This window comes from Myotis myotis, unplaced genomic scaffold (genome assembly GCF_014108235.1).
Source record: "Myotis myotis isolate mMyoMyo1 unplaced genomic scaffold, mMyoMyo1.p scaffold_m19_p_13, whole genome shotgun sequence".
Taxonomy (NCBI): Eukaryota; Metazoa; Chordata; class Mammalia; order Chiroptera; family Vespertilionidae; genus Myotis; species Myotis myotis.
Genome location: NW_023416317.1, coordinates 15,718,284 through 15,737,248, shown reverse-complemented (window position 1 = coordinate 15,737,248; position 18,965 = coordinate 15,718,284). Strand labels below are relative to the sequence as shown.

At 44.5% G+C, this 18,965-nt stretch overlaps 1 protein-coding gene across 6 annotated transcripts in view; it reads right to left on the bottom strand.

Moving 5' to 3' along the window:
- ERC2 (ELKS/RAB6-interacting/CAST family member 2) overlaps positions 1–18,965 on the bottom strand; it is an 880,873-nt gene that overhangs the window by 98,409 nt on the left and 763,499 nt on the right. The gene's annotated exons all lie outside the window — the stretch shown is intronic.

Here is an 18,965-nt window from a genome sequence, read left to right as displayed (position 1 = left end):
AGAAAGCTGATGAAGCTAATCTTGCCAGGGGCCTCCATGCAGGAGGACACAGCAAAATAAACAAAAACCTGTGCAAGTCCCAGTAGCCTGAGTGTTGCCCGGGGTTCTAGCTGCCTTTGCATGAAAGAGACCATGGAAGGGGATGGTTTAAGACATGGCGATAAGTACGCGGTCATTTTACCAAAATGCAGTCCAAAGTAGCGTCCCTTTACATTTTTCATATTATCATTTCATTCAAGTCCTGCAAACATGGAGAGAAACAAAACCCTCACTTCTAAAAAGCAGAGCACGCAGCTATTTTTCAGACAAAGAGAGGATGTCTTTTTTAACCGATGACAACACAAATTTGTTTAGGTTTTCCCTCCACTAAGTAAGTAAGCAATTAGGTTTTTTCCAATAAAAATATCCCCGTGCATGTGCAAACACCAGAGGCATCATATAATTACCCTGCCCAATCAGATTCAATTGCTGACAGTTGAGTTCCCACTGCTCATTAACTTCAGATCACAATGAGGTCTTTACGGAAGCCCTTTCCCGTCTCTTTACAAAGGTCCCTGTGATGCTGTGAGCAGTCCCAGCACTACCTCATGTCGGATAATCATCCCAAAATGGCCAGGGCCAAGGCCAGCCTACTCTGACTTCCCTCTGAAAAAATAAAAAGAGAAACTCGAAGAAAGACTGGCTCAAACACCCTGGCTTCATTTGGGGATCCCACTTCTAAATATAATAGTAACCTTTCACCCCCACACTTTAAGTGCCATAATTATATAATTAAAACCAATTATGTCATTTAACAGAGATTTTTTCAAGATCCACAGCAAGCCAATTACCTCACTCATTGACCTCAGAAGATTTCCCTCACTGACCTGCAACAATGAGGATTGGGATAAATTTAGACACCGGCTTCCGAAGTGACAGCCATAGACCAGCTGGGTGGGTTGTAGCTGGTCTAGATTCTTCTGGATTCTAGAAGCTGAACTGAATTCATTGGCATCTAAAACAACTACTTGTGTGCACTTGATTTTCAGAACCACCCTAATAGCATTACTACTTCCATGATGCAAGTTATAAAAAGCAGGCAGGGAGAGAGCTGTGGGGTTATCTCAAACTATGCAACCAGTTAGCGGCAAAGCCAGGCACTAAGGACAAAGTCAGGGCAAGGGCTTGAGTCTTCCACTGCAGAATCCCAAACTTCTTAACAGCAAGAAGTATGTGTGGGGCGGGGGGCGGGGGAGGGGGATATGTGTGTGGGGTGTCTGTGGGGTATGTGTTTATTGTCCTGGGCATCCATTCTTCCTATTTTGATGATCTCACCCCAATTTTTCTTCTTCTTCTTTTTAAAAAAATATATTTCTTTATTCAGAGAGGAAGGGAGAGGGAGAGAGATAGAAACATCAATGATGAGAGAGAATCATTGATTGGCTGCCTCCTGCACATCCCCTACTGGGGATGGAGCCTGCAACCCAGGCATGTGCCCTTGGCTAGAATCGAATCTGGGACCCCTAAGCCCGCAGGCTGACACTCTATTCACTGAACCAAACCCGCTAGGGCCCCAATTTTTCTTTAAGACAACACATCTGCCCCACTTCCAGCACACATGGGTCACAAGAGACTCAGGGGTGTCACCTCAGCCTCAGCCAGTCAGCTCCTAGCATCCCCTTGGCCATTGGTCAGGGATGAGCAACTGACCCAATCAACGCCAATGAGAGACACTGTGACTTTGCTGAGAATCCTGGGAAAGAGTCTCCCTCCTTCTCAGGGGGCTTGGGTGTGAGAGGAGGTAAGGTCGGCTGGTTGAGCAGCCAGAGAGTGAGGGAGAATGGAGCCAAGAGACACAGGGAGAAACTGGTTCCGGGAAACTACCTGAATCCCTTCGCGTGGACAGCAGCAAGCAGCATTTAGGCATAGAGAGCACCACCACCTATAGCTCCATTACAGGGATGGAATTAATTGACCAGGCTCTGGGTCCTGCCTCCTGCTCACCACATAGTCACATGCCTCTTATTTCTGAGTTATTTAAAGAACATACCATTTTATGGGCAAGAGGAAGCACTTTAATCTGCAAAATGATTTTTATCACAAACTAAACATCCTTGTAATGTTTGGGTCCTCTCTTTGGTCAAAGTTGTCTCTCCTTGGAGCTGAGACAGCTGTTGGTGCGGCGAAGGCCTGCATCGGCCTCGCACTTTGCCCTGCTCCATGGTACTCTTCTCCTCTCCAATTCCCGGGTCCATATGGGATGTAAGACACCAGGGCGTGTGTACTCATCAAAATGGAGCACTTTCTTTCTTTATTCCCAGGTCTTGAGGAAAAAGAAGAAAAGAATTCCTCTAACGCAGGATTTGCAACCTTGGCTCTACTGAAGTTGGTCCTTGGAACTGCCTTATAGGATGTGCAGTAGAGTCCTCTGGCCCCTACACACCAGAGGCCAGTAGCACCCCTCTCCCCGAGTTGGGACAACCAGAAATGTCTCCCACATTGGTCAAATGTCTAGGATTCTGGCCCAGATCACCCCTGGTTGAGACGCACTGCTTTAATAGAACGTTTGAGGTCTGTATTGGATTTGCCTCGCAGCATCTTTGAAAATATAAGCCCGTGTAGTTCTGTGGTGCCTTCTACTTAAAGTGTGAGGAGCAAGGGAACCACACCCTCACTAGAACTTTACAGGAGCATGTGGGGTACCCACGGAGGAGCGCTGAAGGAACAGAAGCTTCCACAATGGCAGCACTGCCTTCTATGGGGCCTCTGAAGCCACGTAAGACATAGTGACCCCTTAAGGACCAGGGTGGGTGGGTGGGGGGGGGGGGGGGAATCTGTACCAATAGAAATACTTTTACCTAAAGACCAGGCAGTGGAAAAGGAGGTGGAGGAGAAAGTTAGAAATGAAGAACAGGCATTGATAGGGAGAGAGTTCCAAAGTGGGCATTTGAATTCTCATTTCCACAGGAAAGATAATGAAACCTTAAGACTGTTGCTGGATTCAGGTTCAGCCAAAAAAGTGGAAGAGGCTGGAGTCAAACAGAAACGATCCCTACAGCAAAGACCTAAAACTCACTCCACAGAGAAAAAGCCCAAAATGGTAAAGCTTCACTTATTTGGACAAATGTGGATAAAGACACTTAAAATAAGCAAAATTGAAGGATTTATAGACAATTTCTTCAAGGAAAGGCATTTACTTTCTTTACAGGGATTCCTTCCTTTAAGAAGTTAAGATAGAATTCACTTAATTAGCATATGCATTGGCTAGCCTTCAGGAAGGCCTTTGAATTGGTTTGTCCTCTCCAATGTTATATCCTCTCCCAAGCAGCACCCAGGAACTCCCCAGGGGACTCTGATGAGGCTCTGCTTCAAGGCACAGACTTCTGCACACCCCCCCAGTACTGATTTCTGATCAAGTCTGTCCAAAGAATCAGGTAGGTTTGTGTGTGAAGACTGGTCTTTGTTGGGGCTTCACTGGAAAATGTTTGGGTTCTAGCAATTTCCCTCACCAGAAGTTCCAACACCCTGGAGTTGGAGATGTGAATTAGGGAAGTTAAAATGATCAGAGTTAGGCCAGCACAGCTTCCTCTGTTCCCAGGCAGCTCCCCCTCCAGGCAGCCAGCACCCTGTTCTGGCTGCCCCATCCTCTGGCCCTGCATTCTCCAACCATTCTCACTTCTCTCCTGCAACCAGTATAATCTGGCTGCTAGGGTGTGACTATGTCTGAAATGAAGAAAGAATAAGAACAAAGGAGTCTCTGAGGAGACTTGGCCCTCTTCCCATTGTTATTTCAGGCTTATTAATTTTTGTTTTGGTGAAGAGGTAATGTTTAAAACAAACAATAACAGAAAAATAGAAGTATTCGTCTGGAAGCTCTGTAGAGCTCAACAGGGACTCTTACAAGCTGAATAATGAGCTGTTCTTTGTAGAATTTAGTAAGTAAACCTGGAGGAGCTAGTCCTCAACTCTTGATACATAGAGAATGAGTTTCTCAGGGCATCTTCCTATGGCTAAGCATCCACAGCCCACCCCACTCTACTGGTTATTCACCTCATGATAAAAGAGAAGAGCAGCCCCCTTCCAGTCCAGCTAGCACTAAAGCCACAGGATGGGTTCAGTGTGTTTTGATGGAATTGCCTCCTGACTGAGTCTACTCACTACCCACTTACTTTTTTATTCTGAGTCGCAGACTAATTTGAGGATATAATAAACACCATAAATCCACTCCTCAGAATAAAGCATGAAAGTGCCTAGATCAAATATTTTGTTTGTACCAAAGACATTAGTCAAGACAGGAACATGGGTCTGCTTCAGCAGACATGTGCCATTATTTCCTAAAAAACAAACAAGCAAAATAACCCAAGGCTCTAGATATAGCTTAAGACAAGTGCTGCCCTCCCCATGTCCTTCTCAGCATGAAATGTAAGAGAGGCAGTCAGTCTCGTTAGGGTAGCAGGTGTCACCACAGATCACCCTCATAATTGGTGACTGACCAAGAGCAGCAACTCCTTGCTGTAGCAGGGGTGAGCCTTCCTCCCAACTTCCAGCAGAGGATTGTCACAGTGCTGGAATCCGGGTGCCCTAGGAGGTGGCATCTAGAGATGAGCTTCAGGAGATCTAGAAAGTTTATGCATAATTTGATCTAGGAACTTTCATGCTTTATTCCGAGGAGTGGATTTATGGTGTTTCTCATATCCTCAAATTAGTCTGCAACTCAGAATAAGAAGGTAAGCAATTGTTGTTATAAAGCTATCCCTTAATTTTTTAAAAACAATTTTCTTAACTATAATTAACACATAATTAAGTTCATCCATTTTTCCGGGTAAAGTCTAATCTTGAGCAAATTGATAGAATTGTGCAACCATCACCACAAACCAATTTTAGAACAGGTCTATCACCTCTGGTACAGTGCTTGTTTAGAATACATATCCCTTAATTTTTGCAATAAAAGTTCCACGGTTGAAAGGGCTGATCCATTTCCCCTTCTCAAGAGCTGTACTAAAAAGTCACTGGTTCTTGATCTGAAATGCAAATCCAACGAGGTGTGCTGTATTTTTATTTGTGAAATCTGGCAACCCTAATCAAAGACCAAAGCAAAATTAAGCAAGTAAATCAATATTTGTATCTAAAAATAAATGCACTTTTTTTGGAGCACTATAAGTAGACATTCATTATTGTATCAACTTTAAGCTTTCTGGGTTCAAAGGTGGTTAGAACCTAGTTCCAGTTAGAGTTCAGGTTGAGAACTAAAGCTGCAGAAACAACCTGAAGAATTCTGGCCCCAATTGCTGTTGTGCAGCAAGCCTGGGCCTCGGCCCTCACTAGGTTATGTGCTGCATTTGCCTTGAAAGGTTAAGAAAGTGAATGTACTTGTTAACCTTGCAGCTCACAATCAAAACTTTAGGGGCACAAATTGTAAGGAAATCAGTTTTAACCCTTTGAAGGTTCACAAACCCCTTTGAGAAAATAGGATAAAAAGTTAAGAATTTTCTCCATAGTAAAATGCATGTATACACATTCTCAACATTTTGCATAGAATTTATTTTTTTTGGGGGGGGGGGTGTCAAAGATTCTGTGACATTGGAAGGGTCTAAGAACTCCACAAGGGCCTGGGCAAGTTGATTAAAGCCATCCCGAATCTTACGCCTTGCTTTTCTTCCCTTCCATCTGAGTGGGAATGGAGGAGTCTGGGCGATGGGACAGGAACTGGGTGGGGCAAGGACACTCAGACAGCAGGGGTGAGAACTGTAGCAACTCACGGAACACCACGGCTCGAGGTTCATCATCCGTAAAATGAACAGATCAATGTTCATCGTCCGTAAAATGAACAGATCAACCAAGTCTGTTTTCACAGGTTATGCCGCTCACGTGGATCTAACTGGCAGGGATCCGAGAAGGGCCCTTTCAGATCCTGGAACACTGCATGAGGTTTTGTATCAAAATCAGTTTCAAACCCACTGGACTATATGGTCATCAAGATTCTAAGTCATCAGATTATCTGACTCCACAGAACAGAGGTCAGGAGACAGCTGGGGATTCTTTTTCTTGGAGCCCAAGGGGGAAGGCATGTATTTGGCAGGGACAGCATGAAGGACAGCCTGGTCCTTACCTCTCTGCAGTTCTGCACCGTGTCTTTCCTCCTTTGTGCTGCTCTCCCTTCCTTCATGTGGAAAACTCAAACACTGCCCAGTTTTCCTTTGGCAAAATAATAGTTTTTCTCCAATGCCATGAACTTAATTTAGTTAATATCCTATTGGGTAATAAAGATACCCAATGATCTCTTATATCATTATATCATAACACACCAACTACAATAGTACTCCAAATGGATAAAGGACATGGATGCCCAGCTCTGTGCTTTAGAAATCGTACCTTTTATGTGCCTTGGAGCACTTACAAAGTAGGTCCCAGGAATATTATGCCCATTTTTCAGAAGAGAAAACTGAGGGGGAAAAGTTAAGTGATTTGTACAACTCACCCAGCTAGCCAACGACAAAAAGGGATTTCAAGTCCTAATGTCTATACTCACAGCCACTCTACTATGCTGAAGAGATTATTTATGCAACTATGCCTTTAAAAAGACAAGGTTTATTCATTTATTTTCTCTCAAAAACAAATAATCTACCACTTTAAGCAGATCTACCATGTGCATATTTATCACCTCAAAGGAAAACATATTATTGAAGTTTGGTCTTTTTATCTTATCCACCCTTGGTCCTTGAAACAGCACAAGAAATATGTACAGGCTGTTATTATTTGTTGTCATAAGATAGTAGTGACACGCTGGGAAAAGCATGCTGGGAAAAGGACGCTGGGAAGTAATGCCCAGTACTCTGTGCTAAGACTTTTCTTCTTTAAACAGAGCTTGTTAAGTCACAAAGTTGACAAATTTCATGGCTTAGTCATGGCTAACATATCAGATTTCACGGTTTGACAGAGATTAACAAGAAAATCATATTAGAGTTACAACTATTAGTAGATTCTTAGATATTTGGTAAGGAAACTCCAAGCTCTCTCCAAACTCTCCAAACTCCATTGCCCACTGCACACCACGGTCATCTTCCCTCCCCCCGAAAAGCTCCGGTGAATCCAGGGAGAGCAAATGAGGTCCTCTAGTGCCCTCAGCCCCCTCCTGGCTCCCTCAACGGTGAGCAGTGCCTGACGGGCTCCAGGGATAGGTCTAGCCTCCATGGAATAAAGCAAAGTTTAGCACTTATGACTCAATCCCTAAGAGTGCTGGGAGAAAAACTCACAGGCACCCTGTTTGTCCATAGCACAGGCAGCGTACCCTAACATCGCATGCCCTACGGAGAGGAATGAATGATCACAGTTGTGGAAACTAAGATAATTTAGGTAAAAATTAAGTCTTCACTTGTTCGGAGGAGGCGGTTCAGCAGAGGCCTTGTTACAAGGAGTGGCAGGCAGGCCGACATCAAAAAGCCTGCTGCCTGGCCAGCCATTTGGCCGGAGGGCTCTGCATATCCTCTTTCAGGTAGGAGCCCCACTAGCCTGTCAACTTTGCATAAAAGACAGCCAATTTGTCAGCCATTTGCTTTAATTCTCTTTCCCAGTCTCCCTCATGATAAACTCCCCATACCTCCAGGTCTTCAATATCATATATCTGACTGGAGGATGGAAATTCACTGGCGGCTGGGACCGGTTTCCTCCCCCGGCGACCCTCCTGGGTCTTATAGGATGTCCTTAATCAGAACCACATTCCTGGGCTAGAGGAAGTCCTCGCACAGACACTATGGCAAATTAGTTTCAGAACCTGGAGGTCAGATTGGGAATAAAAGCTGCAGTTATCTATTGTGTTTTCTTTAGTTGAGACAATTAAGGCGGGTGCCTCACTCTCAGGGAAACGAGGACCCGGGAAGCAGCAGCCCCTTAGGAAGGCTGCGTGGACTGCGGAGCCCAACAGGCAGCTGTGGAAACGGACAGACTCCCGCTCCGGCCATCTGGACTTGAGCAAGGATTTTCTCATTGACCCAGATAAGCTTTTATATTTCAGCAGCACCCTAGGTTGGTGAAATAAAAATAACTTAAGGTATGACAAGTTTAGTCAAAAAATATAGTTGTCAACTAAGTGTGTGTGTGTGTGTGTACACATATACACAAATCTCTATATTGCAATACATATGAGTGTTAGATAAAAAAGCATATTTAATCACAATAACAGTAATAGAAGCTACCATTTATGATGTTCTTATGTGACAGGCACTGTGCTGAGCACTTTCCATGCGCAATCTCATTGATGCTCTCAACAAACTAGCATGGCAAGGACTATTGTTCCTATTTTATTGATGAAAAACCCCTTCAATTAGCCACAAAGTTAACCACTGAGCCATCGTTTGAACCCTGAGCCGGGCTTTGGAAGCACTGGTGTTTGGAATCACTGCGGCACACTGAGCCCTCGGCCTTCTCAGCAGTCCCAAGGTGTCTCCGAAAAGAAATACAAATTTCCTGGTGGGTGGGGATGAGGGGTACATGACCTCACTAACACGCAAGTGTGAAAGACCTCTGCCTCCAAGAATGGGGGGTGGGGGGTGAGAAAAGCAAGAGCCTGTTGCAGAAACCCAAGACCCACCTCCTCCCCAGCTCTGCCCAGGACTAGCCTGCCTGGGACACTAGCAACCAGAAGGGCCAGGGCTTAGTGGAAATCTGTCCCCCAGCCAATTTCAAACGGACAGGCTGCCCTTCTCATGAATGGAATTGCCCTGGAGATTTGAGGCAAGAAACATTTCCAGTGTGCCTCTGCCTTAACTAACACTGTGGGGGCAGCGAACAATTACAAAAGGAATGAACTTTTTCATCAAAAGCCCTTCCATAAAACCATTTCCCAGGAAATGTAACACAGCATGGAGCTGGCCGACTGCAATTTTCCACCAACAATGAGCATCGTGGGGCACAGGTACTATATTTAAACGATTTTCCTCCAGCTTTTTGGCAAGACTCCCTCTCAAGGAGACTCAGGGTTGGGCTGAGGTCTCGTTCCCCTCCAGCCAGCAGGGTTGGAATGTTTAATACAGCCCTGTGTCTTCAACACCCATGTGTAAAACGCCAATAAACAAGCCGGCAAAGACCTGCAGGCCTAATTGCCTTTTAACTCCACCAAGATGATAAACTCCCAGAGCAAGGAAGGAAAGACTCCCAGGGATTTAACAAGTTTATCTGCCTGCCACTTGAACATTTTCTGTCTGCCTACACTTCAGTGAATTTGCCAATAAAAGGATAAAAGGGCCCCGAACCTCAGACCCCTCAATGGCCCAAAAGCCCCAGATTCAAAACGTATGGCCAGCAAAAGCCAACCCAATAACCGAACCCTGTTCCACGTGTTTGTGAGGTCTGGAGCGGGGAGAGTGGGGCCGCTTGCCCGTTTCTAGCACCCGCCATTTCCTGTTTATTGACCACGGCCTACAAATCTTCACCGACAATAAAGAACACTGTTCTCACGAGGAAACTGGGAAAAGCAAGTCATCCAGAAACCTCTAAAATTCAGGTCGGGGGACTGTACCAAGCAGAGAGAAGTCATGTGGGTCCCGGTGGTGAGGAGCAGAATGTGATCATTGACGGTGATGAGCATTGAGTTCACTTCTGAGGGACATTTTCCATCTTTCCCTCCCTGAACTGCCTTCCAGGGTCAGCATTCTAGTTGCTTTTGTTGCTTTGCACCCTACCACCCAGAAGAACAGTTTTGAGAACTCTGTACCAATTGGAGTTAAACTGGAAAAGCAAAGTAAAACAAAACCAAAAGACCTGGGGGTAGCACAGCAAGATGGTGCCATTCAAGACATAAACGTGGGGTGAGTGGGCATAACCGCTCTGGGGCTACTTCAGAATATTTATCAGTAGAAATGTGCAACTTCCTTTGTGGGAATTTATTCTAAAGAAATTATAGGATAAGTGCATAAAGGTAACGCCCCAGCAGCCACAGGATTCGAACAGAAAACATTTTAAAAGAACTAAATGCTCATCATTAAGGACTGGTTAAGTAACACAAAACTGCTATGCTCTGTAGTTACAAAAATGATTCTGTGGGTATATATCAATTAGTGTGGAAAAGTGTCCAACATACAATGTTAAGTTCAAAACGCAAGTTTTAAAGGCATTTATAATATGGTATCACTTTTTAAAAGAGCCTAGATATAGGTAAAAGACTAGGAAGACACATAAGCCCATCAAATCTCAGTATTTCTAGATGGTGGAATTCTGCAAAGACATTGTGGTATTTGAAATTTTTAGTAATAAAAATGTGTTTCCTTTAAAATCAATGAGAGCACTAAAGCTAAAATATAAACTATCTCATCATCACCACCACCACCACCACTACTACCACCATCACCATCATCATTACCACCACCACCACCACCACCACCACCACCACCACCCCTCTCTTGATCAACTGGAAGAGAATCACAACTGAAATAACTTATGGAAAGAAAGACCCAACTTTCCTTTCTCAAAAAACATTAAAAGATTTGATCTTGATTTATTGGCACATACAATTATTGTTTAAGCGTATTGTCCGATGAGTTGAGAATGAATGGTAAAACTATAAGTGGGCTCAAAATTCCAAAGGGTGTATTTCCCAGGTGGCCCAGGCTTCTCTCTTCCCTCAAATCAGGATACAAATGCTGAGAGCTCCTCTATTAAGCCGGCCTGTTCCACTTAATAAAACAAGAGCAGCCCTAGAGTAGGGTGCTTGCCAAATGAAAAATCTGAAGCACTATTTTTCTATTAAAATCTCGTCCATGTTTTTCCTATTGGAACCTGGAAACTGGACAAATTCTGAAGGAATCCAAAGGAATTTCTTTAGAAAGGAATTCTGTTAACACCAAAAGCTCCCCAAGCACTACACAAAGCAAATGCTAGATTGCATTATGTGAGATGTAAAAGCAGGGGTTCAAACCCAAAATGACCCCAGAAGGCAGAATGTGTCCTTCGCACAGGCTTAGTGTGTATCGGGGCTTATGCGTCTGTACACTGATCCCCATGCATTTCTGCATCTCCCTGCTTCATAATTTCATAATCAGTTCCAGATTTTCTATTTCTCTCACAGTATAAGGCACGGGATTCTGGATTGGGGAGATGCAAGGTTTAAGGGTATGGAAGTGCCGTGGAAAGTATGATAAAAATAAAACCAAAACTGAAGTTTTGTTTTGTGCCCACTGAGAAATAACAAATTGAAGGCACATCTCGGGACCCATTAGAAAATGTCAGAACACTGGATTCATATTAGAACATGAACACATGTGCAAGCATTTCATGTGTAAAACTGTTAGAACATGGACTCATGTGCAAATATTAGAACATGGACATATATGTAAAAATTTCATGTGTATAACAGACTCTTTTTTGGGGAGTCCTTACCAATGAATGGAGCTATGGGAAGCTAAAAGCCTCGCTATGTGCTGTAATATATCAATGATAGGTCCGACTGCCAAACACAATAGTGCTTCTCTCAAAATTCAGAACTCCGTCCCTGATAAACAGAGTATGAAAGGTCAGGTTAATCCAGGGTAAATTCATCTCTCCAGTTCAAAGACACTGGCCTCTCTATGGGCTTCAATTGGAGGTTTCTTTGAAGGATTGTTCTCAAATTCATTAAAGAAATTTCACTGACTTCACAGACTTTGTCATTAAATAGATAACCTGAGCTCTTCATTGCCCTGCAAAATGACTGTCCACCTTTGAAGCTCTGCAAATTGGGATTAAGCTGGCTGTTTGCCTTTTACCCGGAAGATGACTCCACGCCATGGATTCCTGAGCCCTGGGCAATCACCTGGTTGATCAATGATATCAGATGTATCGCTCTAATGTGTCTCTTTCAAAATGCACTCCCTTTCGTGGGTTGGCTTTGTTATCATTGTTCCTTTAGATGTAGTAGTACTGCTTGGCACTAATGCCCTCCCTCAGTAAAAACCTCCACGGAATATATCACGTTTTAAAAACCCAAGTTTAATTTTCAAGTGCGTGGAATTATTCGATGCATCAGCTCCCTCCTCAAAGGCCCAAAGGCCGAGGCATCTCATCAGACCCTGGCCGGCTCTTTGGAGCAGCGTTTACTTGCTTTTCCCAATGACTCTGCACATTCCAGAGAGGGCTCGGTATAAACAAATACCCCAGCCTTCAGCTTTCACCCTCTAACCCCACCGTCTGCTTCCTGCGCATCCCATAATCTAAAACATCTCCTCCTCACAGGTATATGGTCTTGGATTTGTCACGGTGAACAGGAGACTTTACAAGGCCAATAAAATGACAGCTGTGCTGGGGGACGAGGTGGCTTTTACCGGCTCTGAAACACCACTGCCTTTAACTCCCAGGGATCAGGAACTTGAAAGCACTGGGATTCACTTAGCTCTGTGCTTGTCATAAAGTTAAGGCTAATCAGATTTCCCCCAACTTGCAGCCCTATCCTAAATCCCCAAGCTTCTCCTATGCAAACTTAACTGATGGAAGCTGTGATTATGCCTTCTCAGGTCGTAAATTCTAATATTTGTAACATAACTGTTGTCATTTAGGCCAATTAAGATGCTTTTACTGGCTCCGAACAACTACCTATGAGTCTTGCCCAATATCCTGACGGTGGTTTATGACCCCAGGGTGACTTTATCTCCTAGGGATATGAAAGATGGCTGCACGGAAATGGTCACGAGGCGCTTGAAGCATTTGCCCCATATTACGGTCAACCGTGCCCATTTCTAGTCTAGGTATCCCTGGAAGCCCTTTCTTATCCATAAAAAACACTGTCGGACTCTAAGATTCCCCCTACAGTTGGTTTCTTTGATCACCTTTTCTCCCCCAGACACCTGGGTGGGGAGATACTGCCTGAGACACTCTGTGATAAAATTCCCCAGGGATGGGCTCGCCACACCCAGCTGGGAAGCGCCAGGCTTTTGCACGTACAGATTACATCCCTAAGGACAAGTGGGCTTTACTTTCACCTGGGGCGGCCCACTTCCTCGTGACAGGCAGAGTAGGTTGACAGCAAAGAAAGAATGGAATGCATTTGGGGATCTCAAATAGGCAGGCTGCAGCTTCTTTTCCCTGGAGGAATATCACTTATTTATCATCATCTTCCTCAGGCTGTTTCTTCTTTCAACAAGGCCCCTGGACCCCCCACTACATCCCAGGCACTGTGCTAGGTGGGGATGCAGAGATCCAGGAATTCCAGGCTAGCTGTAGCCACAGAGGCACATGAATAACTAAAACACAAGTGTTCACAGGCAAGAGAAAGTTCTTTACAGCCAATTCCGAAAGCACGGAGAAGTGGCATATCTACGTTTGCATGGGAGGGAGGTGGTCAGGGATGGTTCCTTGGGCAAAAGGATTCCTAGCCTGAAGCTTAGAAAATGCATGAGCCCAGCCGGTGCGGCTCAATGGATGAGCGTCGACATATGAACCAGGAGGTCATGATTTGATTCCCAGTCAGGGCACATGCCCAGGTTGCGGGCTCCATCCCCAGTAGGGGGTGTATAGGAGACAGCCAATTGATGATTCTCTCTCATTGTTGATGTTTCTATCTCTCTCTCCCTCTCCCTTTCTCTCTGAAATAAATTAAAAAAAAATATTTTTAAAGATAAATGCAGGAGACATCTGGGTCCATTGGAGGAGAAGAGCATTGCCAGCAAGGAGAGCAAGAGCAAAGCACGGGTCTGGGAAAGGCATGGGACAGGTGCGAATGCAAGCAGGCGGGTGTTCCGGGGCCTCGCATACCTGACGGGCGTGGTGAGCTGAGGCTGGAAAGGAGAGCCAGGGCTAGACCTGGTAGGGCTTTGCATTCATGCTCCATAAGCTATTACCCTTCCGTTCAAAGGAGACCTGGCACAATGGCACCCTTTTCACAAAACCAACTGATATAGTTGTGGAGGAACTTTTTCTTTCTCCCACCCAAATATGTTTGCCCCACACCTCCAGTAGCAGCCAGCACCGTAAAATCCTCCAGTCTAACTTGACCAACATCACTCTTCGAACCTCCAGTCACACCTCCCTTGGTAGAGGACACTCTGCTTTTGATTACTATTTGCTGAAGCCAGTAAAATATCCCACATTCTACCCGGCAAACATATACTAACTGACTCCAGACAAGGCTCTGTCCTTAGATGAGTCAGAAATGTGGAGGAGGAGGAGGAGGAGGAGGAGGAGGAGGAGGAGGAGGAGGAGGAGGAGGAGGAGGAGAAGGAGGAAGAGGAGGAAGAGGAGGAAGAGGAGGAGGACAAGGAGGAAGAGGAGTGACCTCAGAATGCAGTGTGAATTTGAGGTGCATAGCGACACACCTTGAGTCTTAAGATTTAAAAGGCTTTTATTAATTGGATTTTTTTTCTGATGCTGATAATTTGGTTGGATTTGGCCAAAAACACCCAAAGAGCACAACATCTACTCGGCAACAGGAGGGTACCCCTGTGACAGATATGCTCCGGCAACAGCATTTGAAAGCCTGCGGTTGGGAAAGCGCAAGCTACCAGCAGTGTCCTGAAATTAGCTGCTTACATGTCCTGCAGGGATCCAGGGTCAGAAAGTGACGGTGTGGACCCAGGCAGTCACAAGTTTCTCAAAACGATCCAATTGTAGCTCATTTTCAAGAGTAGTAGTTTTTGCTGTTGTTGAAAATTTAAAATACTTGACTTTGCTTGTTTCTGCATATTATCTACCTTGTTCCAAAATGGATTAAAGTGCCTAATACCCAATAGAAGAAGCTCTTATTACTGGAGAAGGGAGGAGTGAGGGCTTGAGTCACACCCCCCCCCCCCCCCCATGCAAAGATCCAACTTGTTCCAAGTGGGACTTGGAGAGGGCTGATGAAATTTGTAACGCTTTTCTAAAATAGAATATTCTGACTTAACACATAATTCTCCAGGTGCTGAGTGACAGGGGAGGAGCCGAGAACCCATTTCTAGAGGAAGTCTGGGAACCGTGAGCTTCATTAGCTGCATCAAAATCTCAGCTAAAGAATTCACGCTGACTCATTTGTTCTCTGTGCCAAGAAGGGCATTTCCCTGTATCTGACGCCCAGGATAGTGCCAGGCAGCACAGTGCAGTGTGGCAGCACTGGCTCTACTGTTGATTGGCATTTCAGTTTCAGCATTTGGGAAAGTCACCCGATCTTTCAATTCCTCAGTTTCTCTGTCTGGACATGTAATTAATAGTAGTTGTCACCTCAGAAGATTATTGTAAAGAGTACAAGAGTTCATACATGTAGACAGTACTTGGTGTATTTTAAATGCTCAATAAATATTAGCTATAATGATTAATTTCTAGACCTCTGTTAAGTACAGAGAGAACAAAAGAAATAAAGAGCATTACCTCGTCGTAAGGAACTTATAGTCTGGAAACAAAACCACCATAAAGGAAACCATTGTGATCAAGAAAAGGAAATTCTGGGGTAAATTAAGTTAGGACTCTAAGAGCCCCTGGAGGTCAGGAGAGAGAGATAATGACATTTACAACATTTAGAAGAGGCTGGATCCAATAGGTGGTTTAGACAGAAAATAGGGCATTTCAGATAACGGCAAACAATAGGCATGAAGACATGGAAAAAGAAATAAACAGTATATATTTTTAGAAGAGGAAAAAATACCTCATTATCTGGGAATAGTGGAAAATTCATAAAAACTGCCCAGGGGACCTTCAGGAGGAATAAGAGGACAGGGCAGAGGTATTGAGCCTCATGGGGTTGAAAATAGGAGGAGCTGGAGGGACGCAGAGAAGGTGGTGTTTCAGGTGAACCTGGCCAGACATGCAGGTTAGATGAGCTGGGGGAGTTCTGACCCAGGGAAACCACCGAGAGACCAAGGGAGGGGTGAGGCGCTGTGGCCCACACCAGACCAGTGCTGGGAGGACAGGCAGAAAGTGGAGGCAGGGAGAAAAACCACTGGCCATGGCCAGTGACCAGACATCTGGCCCTGAGGTATAAATGCACAGGATCTGGGGTTCCACGGGAGGGGCCTGAGGCCCAGCACTGCTGCTCACAGGCCTGAGCTCAGGGCACCGACCCAGTGTGAGTTCAGCTTCCTCCTTTGCACAATGCATGCAAGTGTTTACTTCACATGAATGACTCCCGGCTCATCCCCAAGTGGTCAAAACATGGTAGCCATTTCTTCGGTGTTGGTATAAAGAAGAAAGAAAAAACAAGAAGAAAGCAGACGTTCTTCTAAGCCACTGCCTGAGACCCAGGCCTGGACACTTCCTGGAGACCTCATTAACGTTTCACATGAGCCATTTAATGCCTCAGAGACAAACAGGTGTCCGTATGAATGAAGACTCGTTTATTGTAGCTCCTTCAACACATACCAAACTCACACTCACGTCCGTCTTGACATGGAAACCACGTCTTTCTGAAATATATCAGACCAAAGGAACATGGCGATAATTTTGCTGCATTTAAAAGAAATAGCTTAAGATTAAAAAAGGTAAGTACTTTGCACTTTGTTTCATAAGAAGAGGGAGGAAAGGGATGACACATTGTACCAGTGATTACCTGCCCGTTTTAAGCCCTGTCAGCCACACAAAGACTTAAACCGAAGCTAAATCCAGGGCCCATTATCCCTCTAAGCCCCTGTGTTAACTCCAGGGACTGAAAGGCTGTCTGCATTTCTGCGGGAGGTTCGTGGTGGGTTCAGAAAACGTTTAAAGAAGCGCCCTATTATCTTAGGTAGGTGTGTTCTGAAGAATCTAAACTGAATGTTCTTTTGTTTTGGCTCCTAAAAATGTTTCTCATCCACCCAGGTTTCCCGAAGTCCACCTTGCACAATGCAAATTGTAGAGCTGGGTTGTGTTTGACTTAATCAGTCTGGAATGAGACGCTAAGGAAGCGGGTAACACGGGGAAATTAAATTCTCCATCAGCATGCCCTTTTGACCCTCGCAGAAGTGTCCGTGATGGCCCTGCGTGTGCCAGCCTTCGCTTCTCTGGTAAGCGGTGAGGTATTTGAAAACAAAGTTTTGAGAAAAGCCACAAAATCAAAGAAGAACAGGCAAAACGACCTGCTGCTGATTAGTGCTGATAATCAGCTCTGGTGGTCACCAATGGAAGGAAGGATTTGTGACCCTTCAAGGAACCAGCAGGAGAGAAATGATAGAGTAATGTCCCTATTTCTACTAAAGCATATCCCCCCAAGGAAGGGCCCCTCCAGTCCACAGACTCTCCTGAACTATGGCATGCCTGAGCAATTATTTTTTCCATCATTTATACATGCAACTAATACTATGACATAAATGAGCTTTTACAAGCCAGCCCTGCTTCCTTAATGAACAGCCCAAGCCAGCGATTGCTTTGATTGCGGAAGGAAATAAATGGCTTCTCAAGGTCCGTTGGATAAGGTGCCATTGGAAAAGGAACCCCTCAGATGCGTAGAACAGAAGAATTGCTACTGCTCCCCAAAAGCATAAAACCCAAGGAGAAATCCTTTAGCTACCACGGAAGTTCCACAAATACTGATAACGTGTTGCCTGTGCATAAGAGCACAGGTTGTAGGGTCTCTTGGACCTGAGGCTCTATTCATCATGTAAGACCCACGTGCCCTTGGGCAAGTAACATCTCTGAGTTTCAGTTCCTAGTCTTTAAAATGGAGCCAATATTTACCTACCTCACAGGACATCATACAGGTCTCCAGACTAATGCCCATGTAGCATTTAGATTCCGCCTGACATGTGAGAATCATTCTGGAATATTAGCTATTGCTATTAAGGTAAAATCCAGAAAAGCACAACCTTTACCCACTGGACAGTGTTGTTTCTCAGGCCCAGCAGTAAATTCTTTTCCATGGAGAAATCCTCCATGAATGAGGCAGGAACAAATCAAAATTGGGCTTCAGTTCCATAATAATGATGGGTCAACTGTTTCTTAAGATATTTCTCTTTTCTCTGGCTCTATTTAACAATCATCTTCAGCCCAGGAAATCAGACTGGCCATAAGGGTAATCCAGTATTATCACTTCAATATTTTAAATACTTCAAATGTGTAGACAAGAGTAGAGGGAAGACAACTGGGGCCAAGGAGCTTTCCAGGCCCTTGAAAACCTTTTAGTTTAACTGCCTCACAGTCAAGACACCAGGAGGGAAAGTGTCTTGCCTTGGGACACAGGTCATGAAAGGGACAGAGGAAGGACTAAAATCCTCAATCCAAGACTTTGTGGCCACTGCCATTTTTTCATTAAGAAATGAGCTGTTCCTTGGAGGTTTGGTAGGAATTAACTGTAAAATCATCTGGACTTGGTGCCATTGTTTTGGTGGTGAGGAAGATGGTGGGGTCATACTTTAGCTATTGATTCAGTTCTTTGGTTACTACTGTATTCAAGCTTGCTTTCTATTTTGCTTTGTGTCAGTTTGGGAAATGTTTATCTTGTCAGAAAACTGCTTATTTTATCTGTTTTTTAAAATGTATTGGTACGCCTGGCTGGTGTGGCTCAATGGTTGAGCATTGGCCCATGAACCAAGAGGTCACTGGTTCGATTTCTGGTCAGGGCACATGCCTGGGTTCCAGGCTCGATCCCCGGTCAGGGACATGAAGGAGGCAGCCAATTGATGTTTCTCGCTCATTGATGTTTCTATCTCTTTCCTCTTTCTCTCTCCCTTCCTCTCTCTAAAATCAATAAAAATATATTAAAAAAATAAAATTTATTGGCACAGTTATTCATAACCCCGTTTATAATAAAAATGTCCATGTTATATCTGTAGTTGTCCCTGGTCTTCTTCCTAACAAAGCATTTTGTACCTTATCTACTTTCTCTGGTTTATTAAACGTAGATTAAGGTTAGACTATGGAGACACACCCAACGGAACTTGCTACCACAATGGAAACCTCCCATCATCTGCTTTGTACAATATGGATGGACCTGCCCTGTCCACTAGCCATCAGCTCAATGTGAACTCGTCACATATGACCAACAAGACTGAGGAACTCAACTTAAAATTTAATTTGAATTCATTTAAATTTAAATACTTACATGTGGTTACCACATTGGATCTTTTAAAAAATCAGCTTCTTTT